Consider the following 11711-nt stretch of genomic DNA (forward strand, 5'->3'; position numbering starts at 1 on the left):
ACAGGTTGACCCATTGTAACAATGAGATGCACAAGACACTATGTTGAAAAATGAACTTTACAATTTAGGTGGAGGAAGGAAGGGGGAGGGGAGTGTACTTGTGGAGGTGGAAGGGAAGGGATGGTAGGGGAAATATAAAGGAGGAGGTAAGAATTCTTGTTAGGAAATGTACTAGTTTCCTTGTTCATGTAGATGTGACTCCTCTGCACAGTATTATTACAATAAAAAACATATAAAAATGTTCTGAGATGGAAGAGTTTATTTCCTCTATTTTACCCATATAATATCGCTAACAAAGAAATTAATGCAGAACACTGATATGAAGGTAATTTGAATAAATGTATGTGAGTGTGAGTGCCGCAGCATTCAAGCAAACACGCATGTACCTGCTAACACACGTCATACATGTATATCATCATGCTCAGAGTTTAAAATCAGGGCTTCAAGGTCTTGCTAGGCCTTTCCTATCTAGATTGGTGATCTACTATGTAAGCTACATCTCAATTCCTGGCTCTTTGCTAGTTCATTAAACATTTTGAAAAATAATTTCATGAAGTTTTTTTTTTTGGCCCTGATTGGCTTCCAAGTGTAATCCACAGATCTCAGTCTCCTGAGCAAATATTCAGAGTAGATAGGATTATAAGTGTGACCAGCCAGCACAATGTTTTTAGAATAATTTTAAAAATAAAAGAAAATTTACTTTATGGGTGCCTGTTGTATCATCTCCTTATTTGAAAGCCTTTTGGAGTGATTATATGTCAATTTAATTCGTTTGGGGATTGTGAAAAGATAGTAAGTGATGATATTTAAAAGTTCTGGTACGTTTTAAAAAAGAAACTGGAACTGTGGGACAGAAGAAATTTGGCTGTCTTCGGACCTCAATTTGTAAGCTCAGCTCTGTGCATGATACCCCAATGTCACCACCACAGTCTCTGTTGAAGACAAAATGTGATAGAAAACAATCACCATTTGTAATATTTGCTACGCTATTATTTCTTGGGCAATATAAATATTGAATTGAGAGTGTAAGAGAATGGAGAGATTTTATAAACCTTTTTGGTATTGCTGAAAGACTTTTGGAAACTTTGACTCATTTTCTTCCTCACTGTGTGTGTCTTTGGGCCATGCACTTACTGTCTTTAACTATAATTTTTCCCAACACTACAATGGTAATAACATTAGCATTATAACGAATGTTATCTTAAGAATTAAGAGCATAAAACTTGTGAAACACTTAACGTAAACCTATGAATGAGCTTTGAGTTTAGCCAGCATTCTTTTTTAAATACCAAATAGAATGTGATAAGTAGTACAGTAACCATTACATGTAGTGTGAGCAACCAGAAGTAATATCTATTGACCATGCTTTGCTTCCAAGGAAGCCAGTGGATAACTTATGCTGTAAATCAAACTGGTTATCTTATGTTGTGATAATATAAAAATAACAGGGACAGAACGATGAAGGAATGTTGTAGACTGAGGTGAAATCCATATGAAAATGTGCAAAACTGATAAAACATAAAAGTATCTGAGCAGTATATTGTGTTTTGTATCATTTAAGTTACATCGCAAAGATAAGGAAGACCTAGAAGAATAAATTGTCTTTTTAATATTCTATCGTTGGTCCTTAGAAGGATGAACACTTTCCTCATTTTTGTTGAGGCATCATCAGATGAGGGGAACTATATTTTTTGTTTGCTTCCTTCCATTTATTCTTCAGTTTGAAATCTGAATTACATGAGACTGAAAGAAACCAAGTTAAATTATTCATGCAGGAAAGAACAAAGTAAAATAAATAAAATATATATAGCCTTGTAAAAGGTCTAACTAAATTGAGTTATAGAGTCTCAAGCGTCAACAGAAAAATGATTTAAGCAATATCATGTTATTAAAAATTTAAAAATGTTAGGAGCAGCTTATTTTTTCCTTTCTACTACCTTGAATTAATTATTGATTTTTCTATAGAGAGATTAAAGATGAGATTAACAAGAAACTTGATTAAAAATGGACAAAAGTTCTGAATAGACATGTTTTCCAAAAAGCCCTGAAAATCACCTGTGGATTTACAAATTTGTATTTAATACAACGTCTATGTTGGCTTAATGCTTTGTGAGCAGAAGTCATTAGAGAAATGCAATTCAAAATTACTATGATACTACTTCTTAACTATTATAACATAAAAATAGCCAAAGAACCAGGTGTGGTGGTAAAGGCTGCTAATTCCAAGTGATTGGAGGTTGGAGTAAAAGGATTTGGGTCTAAGGCCAGTCTTGGGTACTGCACACAGTAAAAACATGTCCTTTAAAAAAACTAAAAAGGTAAAAATGTTGGCTGGTGACACTGTGGAGAAAAGGAAATTTTCTACACTCTTGGTCAAAATACAGGTTAGTGTTCTCGTTGTAGAAAGTTATATGCAGTTTCCTAAAGAAATCCAAAGTTGAAATATTGTCTGACCCACCAATCGTGTGATTATTTGTCTGTGGGTAACTCATAAATATATCTGTAGTTCATTGTTATTCACATTATTCACCACAACAGCCAAGATATAAATCGAAGCAGTGTTCAACTACAAACTAATAAAGCAACTGTGGTACATGCACAAATATCCTTTTCTGGTGATCCCAAAGTAATTTTTTTTTATTATTTTCCTGTTTCCATGTGATTAAGCTCCAAATCAGAAATCCAGATATATGATTTAATTTAACCAAAACTATTTATTGAGTATAAGGACCTTCTACACTCTACATTCTTCACAATAAAATCACCAAATACAATGAGTCTGAAATAATTAGTTTCTTTTTGACCTATGTTAATATTCTTTACAATGTGAGTGAAATGTTTAAAAAGTAGTATTTGTTTTAGCTTAATTGCTCTGAAGAGACAATAAATGATATTATCAAAGCTTAAAAATGATTTGATTTAAAATTTTGAATTCAGGAAATTGTTTTAACCAGTCTGGTTACTGGAGCCTTCACTACAAACTCATGAGAAAATTTATATTGATAAAGGAAAAATCTGGGGTTAGATATTTATGAATAAAAATCATGTCATTCTGAATATGTAGAGCTGCATAGAAAACATAGAAAATTTAGCTTTTAAATACCTGAATATGCTAGTACATTTAATTGCAGGGTAAGTACATGTTCTGAAAGGAGATAAAATTGCACTTATTTTGAAATGTAAACCTAAGTATTTATTTGAATAAAAGACAATGTTTAAAATATCACTCATTCAAGAAACAAGATATACATTAGTTGTTTCTCATGTCAATTATGTTCTCTAAACTTACTACAAATACTAGATTAGTAAACCTAATTCATTGCTTTGTAGGGAAATATCAATTCCGTTTCTTAAAACTCATAAGAATAACTTTTTCTCAAACAATTGCCAAGTCACTGTTTTATATTTTTTGTCAAAGAATCTTATTCGATAAATTTTTATTCATTAAGTTAAATAATTGGCAAACAATATAAATTATGCATGGACAAATTTTATCTAGCACGAGTTTTTTTTTCAAAAGTCAGATCATGGCTCTCTTAAAGAACACTAGAAGGCAGTGTGTTCTTTATTAATATTTAGTTATTTTGTTAATAGATAGTAATTGTCAGAAGTGACAATTCCATAATATATTTAATGTATTGGATTTTACTCCCTCTATTTCCTTCTCATTACTCCTTCCTCCAAAGATCTTCTGTTTTTCACATAAAATTACATCTTTATAAATGCGCATATAAACTAATTTGGAAGATTGAAGCTAAACTGCAAGATAATTCAAGATGTACAGAGAATTAATAGGATGAATAAAAACCTGAATATTTTTTGTTAACTTTTGAATTGAGTTATCATTATTATTATGGTTAGGATCCCAGACAGAATTAGAATTAGGATTAGAGAAATAGAAAATTTAGGTTCATCAGAGGATGATCCATTGCAACAATGATACTCACAAGACACTATGTTGAAAATGAAGATTACACCATGGGGAGGGAGGGGTAAGTGAAGTGGGGAGGGATGTGATAGTGGGAGAACAAGAAAGAAGTGGGTAACAATGCTCAACAAGAAACGTAATCCTTACCTTACACGTGTAACTAATCCTTCTTTAAAGCGTCTTTTCAACAAAATAAAAATTTTAAAAAATAATGAACAGAAAATTTTGGCCTGAGCCAAGGAGACCCAGGGTTTCTCCTATTCCATCCTGTAATGTTTTCAGAGTGTCTGCTTTGAGTTCAAGGTCTTTGATCCATTTGGAGTTGATTCTGGTGCAGGGTGATATATAAGGATCTAGGTTTAGTTTTCTACATGTAGTTAACCAGTTTTGCCAGCACCATTTACTGAAGAGGCTGTCTGTCTTCCATTCTATTGTTTTAGCTCCCTTATCGAAGATTAGATGGCTATAGGTCTGTAGGTTCATTTCTGGGTTTTCAATTCTATTCCATTGGTCCTGAGGTCTGTTCTTATGCCAATACCAAGATGTTTTGATTACGATGGCTTTATAGTAGAGTTTGAAATTTGGTATTGGTATTCCTCCAGCAGTGTTCTTTCCGTTGAGGAGCGTTTTTGCTATTCGGGGTCTTTTATTGTTCCATATGAATTTTTGGATTGCCTCTTCTATTTCCTTGAAGAATGAGGGTGGAATTTTGATAGGTATTGCGTTGAATTTGTAGATAGCCTTGGGAAGTATTGCCATTTTCACGATGTTAATCTTTCCAATCCAGGAGCATGGGAGGTTTTGCCATTTTTTAAGTTCTGTGTTGATTTCCTTTTTCAAGATTTTAAAGTTTTCATCATAGAGGTCCTTCACTTCTTTAGTTAAGTTAATTCCGAGGTATTTTATTTTTTGTGGGGCTATTACAAATGGAGTTGCTTTCCTAATTTCAGCCACACTTTTCTCATTGTTGGCATACAGAAAAGCCATTGATTTTTGGGGGTTAATTTTATAACCTGCTACTTTGCCAAAGTTTTGAATCAGCTTGAGTAATTTGGGAGTGGAGTCTATGGGATTCTTTAAATACAAGATCATGTCATCTGCAAAGAGGGAGAGTTTTATTTCTTCTTTCCCTATTTGGATCCTGACTGGAAATAGAAAAACACTTAAAAATATATTCAAAATGCAAGTAAAATTTAGACCTACAGGCTGAGCAAGAGTTAGGATAAATATGAAAAAGTGGCTTGCTATTTACGTGATGATTCGGTTACATCTAGGCTTAGGATTAGGAAATGTGTGCCAGTTAGAGCTGGGTTAGGATGAGAAAAACATGTAAGACATTGTGTAAAACTGCCACATATTTTAAGAAGAATGAATGGCAAGAATGAATGAAAACCAGTCTGTGTTACTTTAAACATTCAGATATAATTTGGTTTAAAGTGAGAGATACTTTTTTGTTCCCATTAGGGTTAGGGAAGGATAAGCTTTACGGTAAATTTTAGTTTTCCAATAAGAAATAGAAGCCAAAAAAAATTTGTGATTGAATAGAATCTAGACAATTTTCCTTACATTAGCCATTTGGTGTTAAATCAGAATGTGATTTGGATTAGGTTTCTGGTTAACCGGGGTTGAGGATAGAGTAAAGAAATGGGTTAAACTAGTGGCTCACGCCTATTATCCTAGTTACTCAGGAAGCTGTTTTTGAGGATCACAGTTCAAAGGTAGCCCAGGCACGAAAGTCCATGAGATTTGGTTATCTCCATAGATGCAGAAAAAGCATTCCACAAGATCCAACACCCTTTCATGATGAAGGTTTTGGAAAAATTAGGAATCCATGGAACATTCCTCAATACAATAAAGGCTGTATATGACAAACCTACAGCCAGCATTATACTCAATGGTGAAAAACTAAAGCCATTTCCTCTTAACTCAGGAACAAGACAAGGATGCCCACTCTCTCCACTTCTCTTCAATCTAGTATTAGAATGCCTAGCTACAGCAATAAGACAAGATGCAGACATAAAGGGGATCCAAATAGGGAAAGAAGAAATAAAACTCTCCCTCTTTGCAGATGACATGATCTTGTATTTAAAGAATCCCATAGACTCCACTCCCAAATTACTCAAGCTGATTCAAAACTTTGGCAAAGTAGCAGGTTATAAAATTAACCCCCAAAAATCAATGGCTTTTCTGTATGCCAACAATGAGAAAAGTGTGGCTGAAATTAGGAAAGTAACTCCATTTGTAATATCCCCACAAAAAATAAAATACCTAGGAATTAACTTAACTAAAGAAGTGAAGGACCTCTATGATGAAAACTTTAAAATCTTGAAAAAGGAAATCAACACAGAACTTAAAAAATGGCAAAACCTCCCATGCTCCTGGATTGGAAAGATTAACATCGTGAAAATGGCAATACTTCCCAAGGCTATCTACAAATTCAACGCAATACCTATCCAAATTCCACCCTCATTCTTCAAGGAAATAGAAGAGGCAATCCAAAAATTCATATGGAACAATAAAAGACCCCGAATAGCAAAAACGCTCCTCAACGGAAAGAACACTGCTGGAGGAATATCAATACCAAATTTCAAACTCTACTATAAAGCCATAGTAATCAAAACAGCTTGGTATTGGCATAAGAACAGACCTCAGGACCAATGGAATAGAATTGAAAACCCAGAAATGAACCTACAGACCTATAGCCATCTAATCTTCGATAAGGGAGCTAAAACAATAGAATGGAAGACAGACAGCCTCTTCAGTAAATGGTGCTGGCAAAACTGGTTAACTACATGTAGAAAACTAAAGCTAGATCCTTATATATCACCCTGCACCAGAATCAACTCCAAATGGATCAAAGACCTTGAACTCAAAGCAGACACTCTGAAAACATTACAGGATGGAATAGGAGAAACCCTGGGTCTCCTTGGCTCAGGCCGAAATTTTCTGAATAGAGACCCGGAAACACAACAAATCAAAGAAAGGCTGGACAAATGGGATTGTATAAAGTTGCAGAGCTTCTGCAGGGCAAATGACATAGCTAGCAAGATCAATAGAAAGCCCACGGACTGGGAGAAGATCTTTACTAGCCATACAACGGACAAGGGTCTCATATTTAAAATATACTTGGAACTCAAAAAATTAAACCACCCAACAACAAATCCTCAAAGAAACAACTGCCCAATAAATAAGTGGGCGAAAGACTTAAAGAGAAGCTTCTCTGAAGAAGAAAGAAGGATGGCCAATAGACACATGAAGAAATGTTCAACATCCCTAGCCATAAAAGAAATGCAAATCAAAACAACATTGAGATATCACCTCACTCCAGTTAGAACAGCAAAAATCAAGAACTCTAACAACAACAGATGCTGGAGGGGATGTGGACAGAAAGGAACCTTACTTCATTGTTGGTGGGAATGTAAACTTGTTCAACCACTTTGGAAAGCAGTATGGAGGTTCCTCAAAAGACTCCACATAGAGCTCCCCAACGACCCAGCAATCCCACTTTTGGGCATTTACCCAAATGATCACAAACAAGGCCACACTAAAGCTACCAGCACAACTATGTTTATTGCAGCATTATTTACCATAGCTAAGACATGGAACCAACCCAGATGCCCCTCAGTAGATGAATGGATCAAGAAGATGTGGTATATATACACAATGGAATTCTATGCCTCCATCAGAAAGAATGACATTTCCCCATTTGTTAGGAAATGGAAAGGCTTGGAAAAAATTATATTAAGTGAAGTAAGCCAGGCCCAAAGAAACATAGGTCCCATGGTTTCCCTTATTTGCAATATCTAGTATAGGTATGAGTCAAGCGGAAAAAGTCAGATAATGTGATGTTAGGAAAACGAAACCTCAAATATGTATTTTAATGTTTTTGTTTCTTTCATGCATGTGTTTCTAACGCATTTATAAGATTATTTCTTTGTTGCTTTGTATGTCCCTCCCCCACAGTGTAACCCCCGCTTTCACTATATTTGATGTCAGTATAACATGTGGAGGAGATGGGGACAAACAAGTCGTTTAAGGATTCAGGTGGACCTGTTGCAACAATGAGAAGTACAAAATGTCATGTCAAAACCAGCTTTACAATGTCGGTGGGGGGGGGGAGGGGGGGTATGATTGGGTGGGAGGGAGGGGGGAGGCTGGGAAGTGAGGTGAAGGGTAAACAAAGGAGGAGGCTGCAATGCTTGGTAAGAAATGTATGCATTATCCTGCCCATGTAATTGTAACCCCTCTGTACAGTATGTTCTCAAATAAAATAAAATTAAATTAAAAAAAAAAATTAACCCCCAAAAATCAATGGCTTTTCTGTATGCCAACAATGAGAAAAGTGTGGCTGAAATTAGGAAAGTAACTCCATTTGTAATATCCCCACAAAAAATAAAATACCTAGGAATTAACTTAACTAAAGAAGTGAAGGACCTCTATGATGAAAACTTTAAAATCTTGAAAAAGGAAATCAACACAGAACTTAAAAAATGGCAAAACCGTGCCTGAGATTTTTATCTCAAATTAACCACCATAAAACACAAAAGCGGTGCTATGAGGTAAAGAACTCAGGGATCATGCCCTGGCCCAGAGTGCAAGCCCCACGACCACAAAAAGAAAAAAAAAAGAAATGTTAAATACTAAGTAAAGCTGAAACTTTTTAGGTTCTAGGAATTTAGGAAAAGCTGGGATAATGGAAGTACAATGCATTTCACAATATCAGGGTTTGAGATCAATGGGTATAATGATTCCTATTATGGAACAAAATACATTCAGAGTTAAGAGTGAAAAAATCTGTAGGGTTTACAGAAAACCTGCAATTTATTTCAAGAATTACCAGTGGAATTTCAGTTAGGCTTGCACAAAACGAGCATTTTTCATACATTTTAGAATTGGGATACGAGTACTGTCAAGGTTATGGTTAGGATTCCAGCCATGGTTAGGCTTAGAGTAAAGGAGAAAAAAAATGAGGGTCAAATTGAAGGTAAATTTTAATATATGCCTGGTAAGAATTAGAATGAATGTATACTAGAGTATTGCTATTAATATATGAATCTTCTTACAATTAGGCTGATGGTTATTCTCAATGTTTCAGTTAAGAAAGATTAAGTTTAGTGTTAGAAAATGACTAAGATATTGGAAAAATTTGAAACTTATGTTTGGAAGGGTGAGTGAAAACTAGTGTACTTGTGTTAGTCTTAGCATTGCCATATAATTTGGATTAAGATTAGGATCAGTATTTTCTTCTGATTTATTTACTGTTACGAATAAGAAAGCTTTTAGTATAAAATTGTGTTCACTAACAAGTAGAAGCAAATATGTGAGGCTGAATAGTAACTAAGACATTATCATTATATTTATTTCTCAGTGATCATTCTTGTAGTGATTAATGAGAGTTTTCCAGCCAGGTTTAGGTTGAGAGTTAGCGGTAAGTAATGGACCAGATGGTAAGTAAATCTGAAACTTTTCAGATACAGTGGTTCAGGAAAAGTTAGAATCAATGGAAACTACAGTATTTTTCCTGATAAGAGAACTTGAGGACAAGTAATATAATGGCTCATGTGAGGGAACAAGATAACTTTAGTGGTAGAGTCAGAAAATTTGTGGGAATTAGAGCAAACTGAAACTCATTTCCAGAGTGAAAACTGGAATATTCATTAGAATGATTAAAAACTAGAGTATCTTTCTTAAACATTAGAATTGGATTATCATTAGGGTGAAAGTTAGGTTTTAAAGAGAAGGTCACCATCTCTGATCTGTCAGTGGCCTTGAAATTAGATGTTCAAATAGGACAAACTTATTTAGGCTTTTTGGTGGAAGGAGTATTACTAGGGTTCTATCTAGGAGTTCTCTGCTTGCTAGACAGGACTTTTGTTGTATAGCACCAAGCAGCTCAACCAATGTTGCCATACTTCTAGTCCATATAATTTGCTTGAGGTCTTGCACTTTTTGCACAGGTGTGATCTTAGATTGGCTGAGACTTTATTACCTATGCCTCCCACATAATTAGCTAGGATTTCAGATGTAAATCACGATGGCCAGCTCATTTGTTGAGATGGTAGATGGCTGTCTTGGCAGTTATAGCTAAGATATGGAACCAACCCAGGTAACCCTCAGTAGATGAACTGATCAAGAAAATGTGGTATATATACACAATGGAATCCTATACTTCATCAGAAAGAATGACATAGCTCCATTTGTTATGAAATGGAAAGACTTGGAAAAATTGTATTAAGTGAAATAAACCAGGCCCCAAGAAACTTATGTCCCAGGGTTTCCCTTATTTGCAATAACTAGTATATGTCTGAGACAAGTACAAAAGGTCAGATAAGTTGATGTGAGGCAAAATGAACCCCAAGATAAGGCTTCAAACTTTTTTTTCTTTCTTTTGCTTGTTTCTAACATATTTATAAGATGATTTTTTTGTTGCTTTGTATGACCCTCCCCCACAGTATAACCCCTGTTTTCACTGTATTTTATGGTGGTATAATTTGTGGAGGGGAAGGGAAAACCAAATTGTTTAAATAGGGATATAGGTGGACCCATTGCAACAATGAGATGTTCAAGATATTATGTTGAAAAACTAACATGACTACTGTGGCTTGGGGTGGGGGGACGAGGGGTGGGGGGGAATGGAAAGTGATGGGAAGGGGAAACAAAGGAGAAGGCAACAATTCTTGATAAGAAATGCACTCATTACATAGCCCATGTAATTGCAAACCCTCTGTATGGTATTTGCCCAATAAAAAAGAGAAAATGTGATATATATATATATATATATATATATATATATATATATACACACACATATATATGCATATATGTACATATATGTGTATATGTACATATATATGCATATATGTACATATATGTGTATATGTATATGTATATATATGTGTGTGTGTATATATGTGTATATATGTATATATGTATATATATATATATATATATATATATATATATATATATATATAAAATGGAATTCTATGCCTCTATCAGAAAAATGACATCTCCCATTTGTAAGGAAATGGAAAGATGTGAAAAAAATTATATTAAGTGAAATATTCCAGGCCCAAATAAACATAGGTCCCATAGTTTCCTTTACTTGTAATAACTAGTACATGGTACCATATGACCATTAAAGATGATGTTAATTGAAATGAACCCCAAGATAGGGACACAGCTGAATTTTTATTCCATGAGATTCTTATCTCTATATAATCCCCAAAATAAAGTTGGAAGGGGAGCTGCGGTTCATGTATATAGCACCACCCCTTAGGGAAAAAGCTTAAGTGAGAAGTTAAGATCCTTAGTTTAAACCACAATATCAGCACTCAAAATAGTTGATTTCTTTTCCTTGAGGTTTTTATTAAATTGCTCAGAAAATAATCAATATTGAATTTATGTTTAACCTTACTATTAAAATCTAGTTATATTTATTGATGTTATTCTTTGTTTTCCTAAATTTTACTCACACATTAATATCCAGTAATGGAAAGGAGTGATTATTGTTTCACAAGTTTTTATGGCAGTTGAATATGTGTATGATAGATGCATACAAGGAATTTGGACTGAAAATAGATATGTGCAAGCTCTTCACATAAATGATAGTTGAAGAAGCTGTGGGCATGTATGAAATAAATGAAAGAAACAGCAAGGAAAGATAAGGTATGATTCTGGAAAACACAATTTTGAAAGAAAAAAATCAAGTAAAATATGTAGCTTTTAGTAAGAACTTTTTAACAAACAGACACATTTTATTCCTTATTTCTACTGTAAGGCT

The sequence above is a fragment of the Dipodomys spectabilis genome, unplaced genomic scaffold (assembly GCF_019054845.1).
Source record: "Dipodomys spectabilis isolate Male_0828 unplaced genomic scaffold, ASM1905484v1 ptg000323l, whole genome shotgun sequence".
Classification (NCBI taxonomy): Eukaryota; Metazoa; Chordata; class Mammalia; order Rodentia; family Heteromyidae; genus Dipodomys; species Dipodomys spectabilis.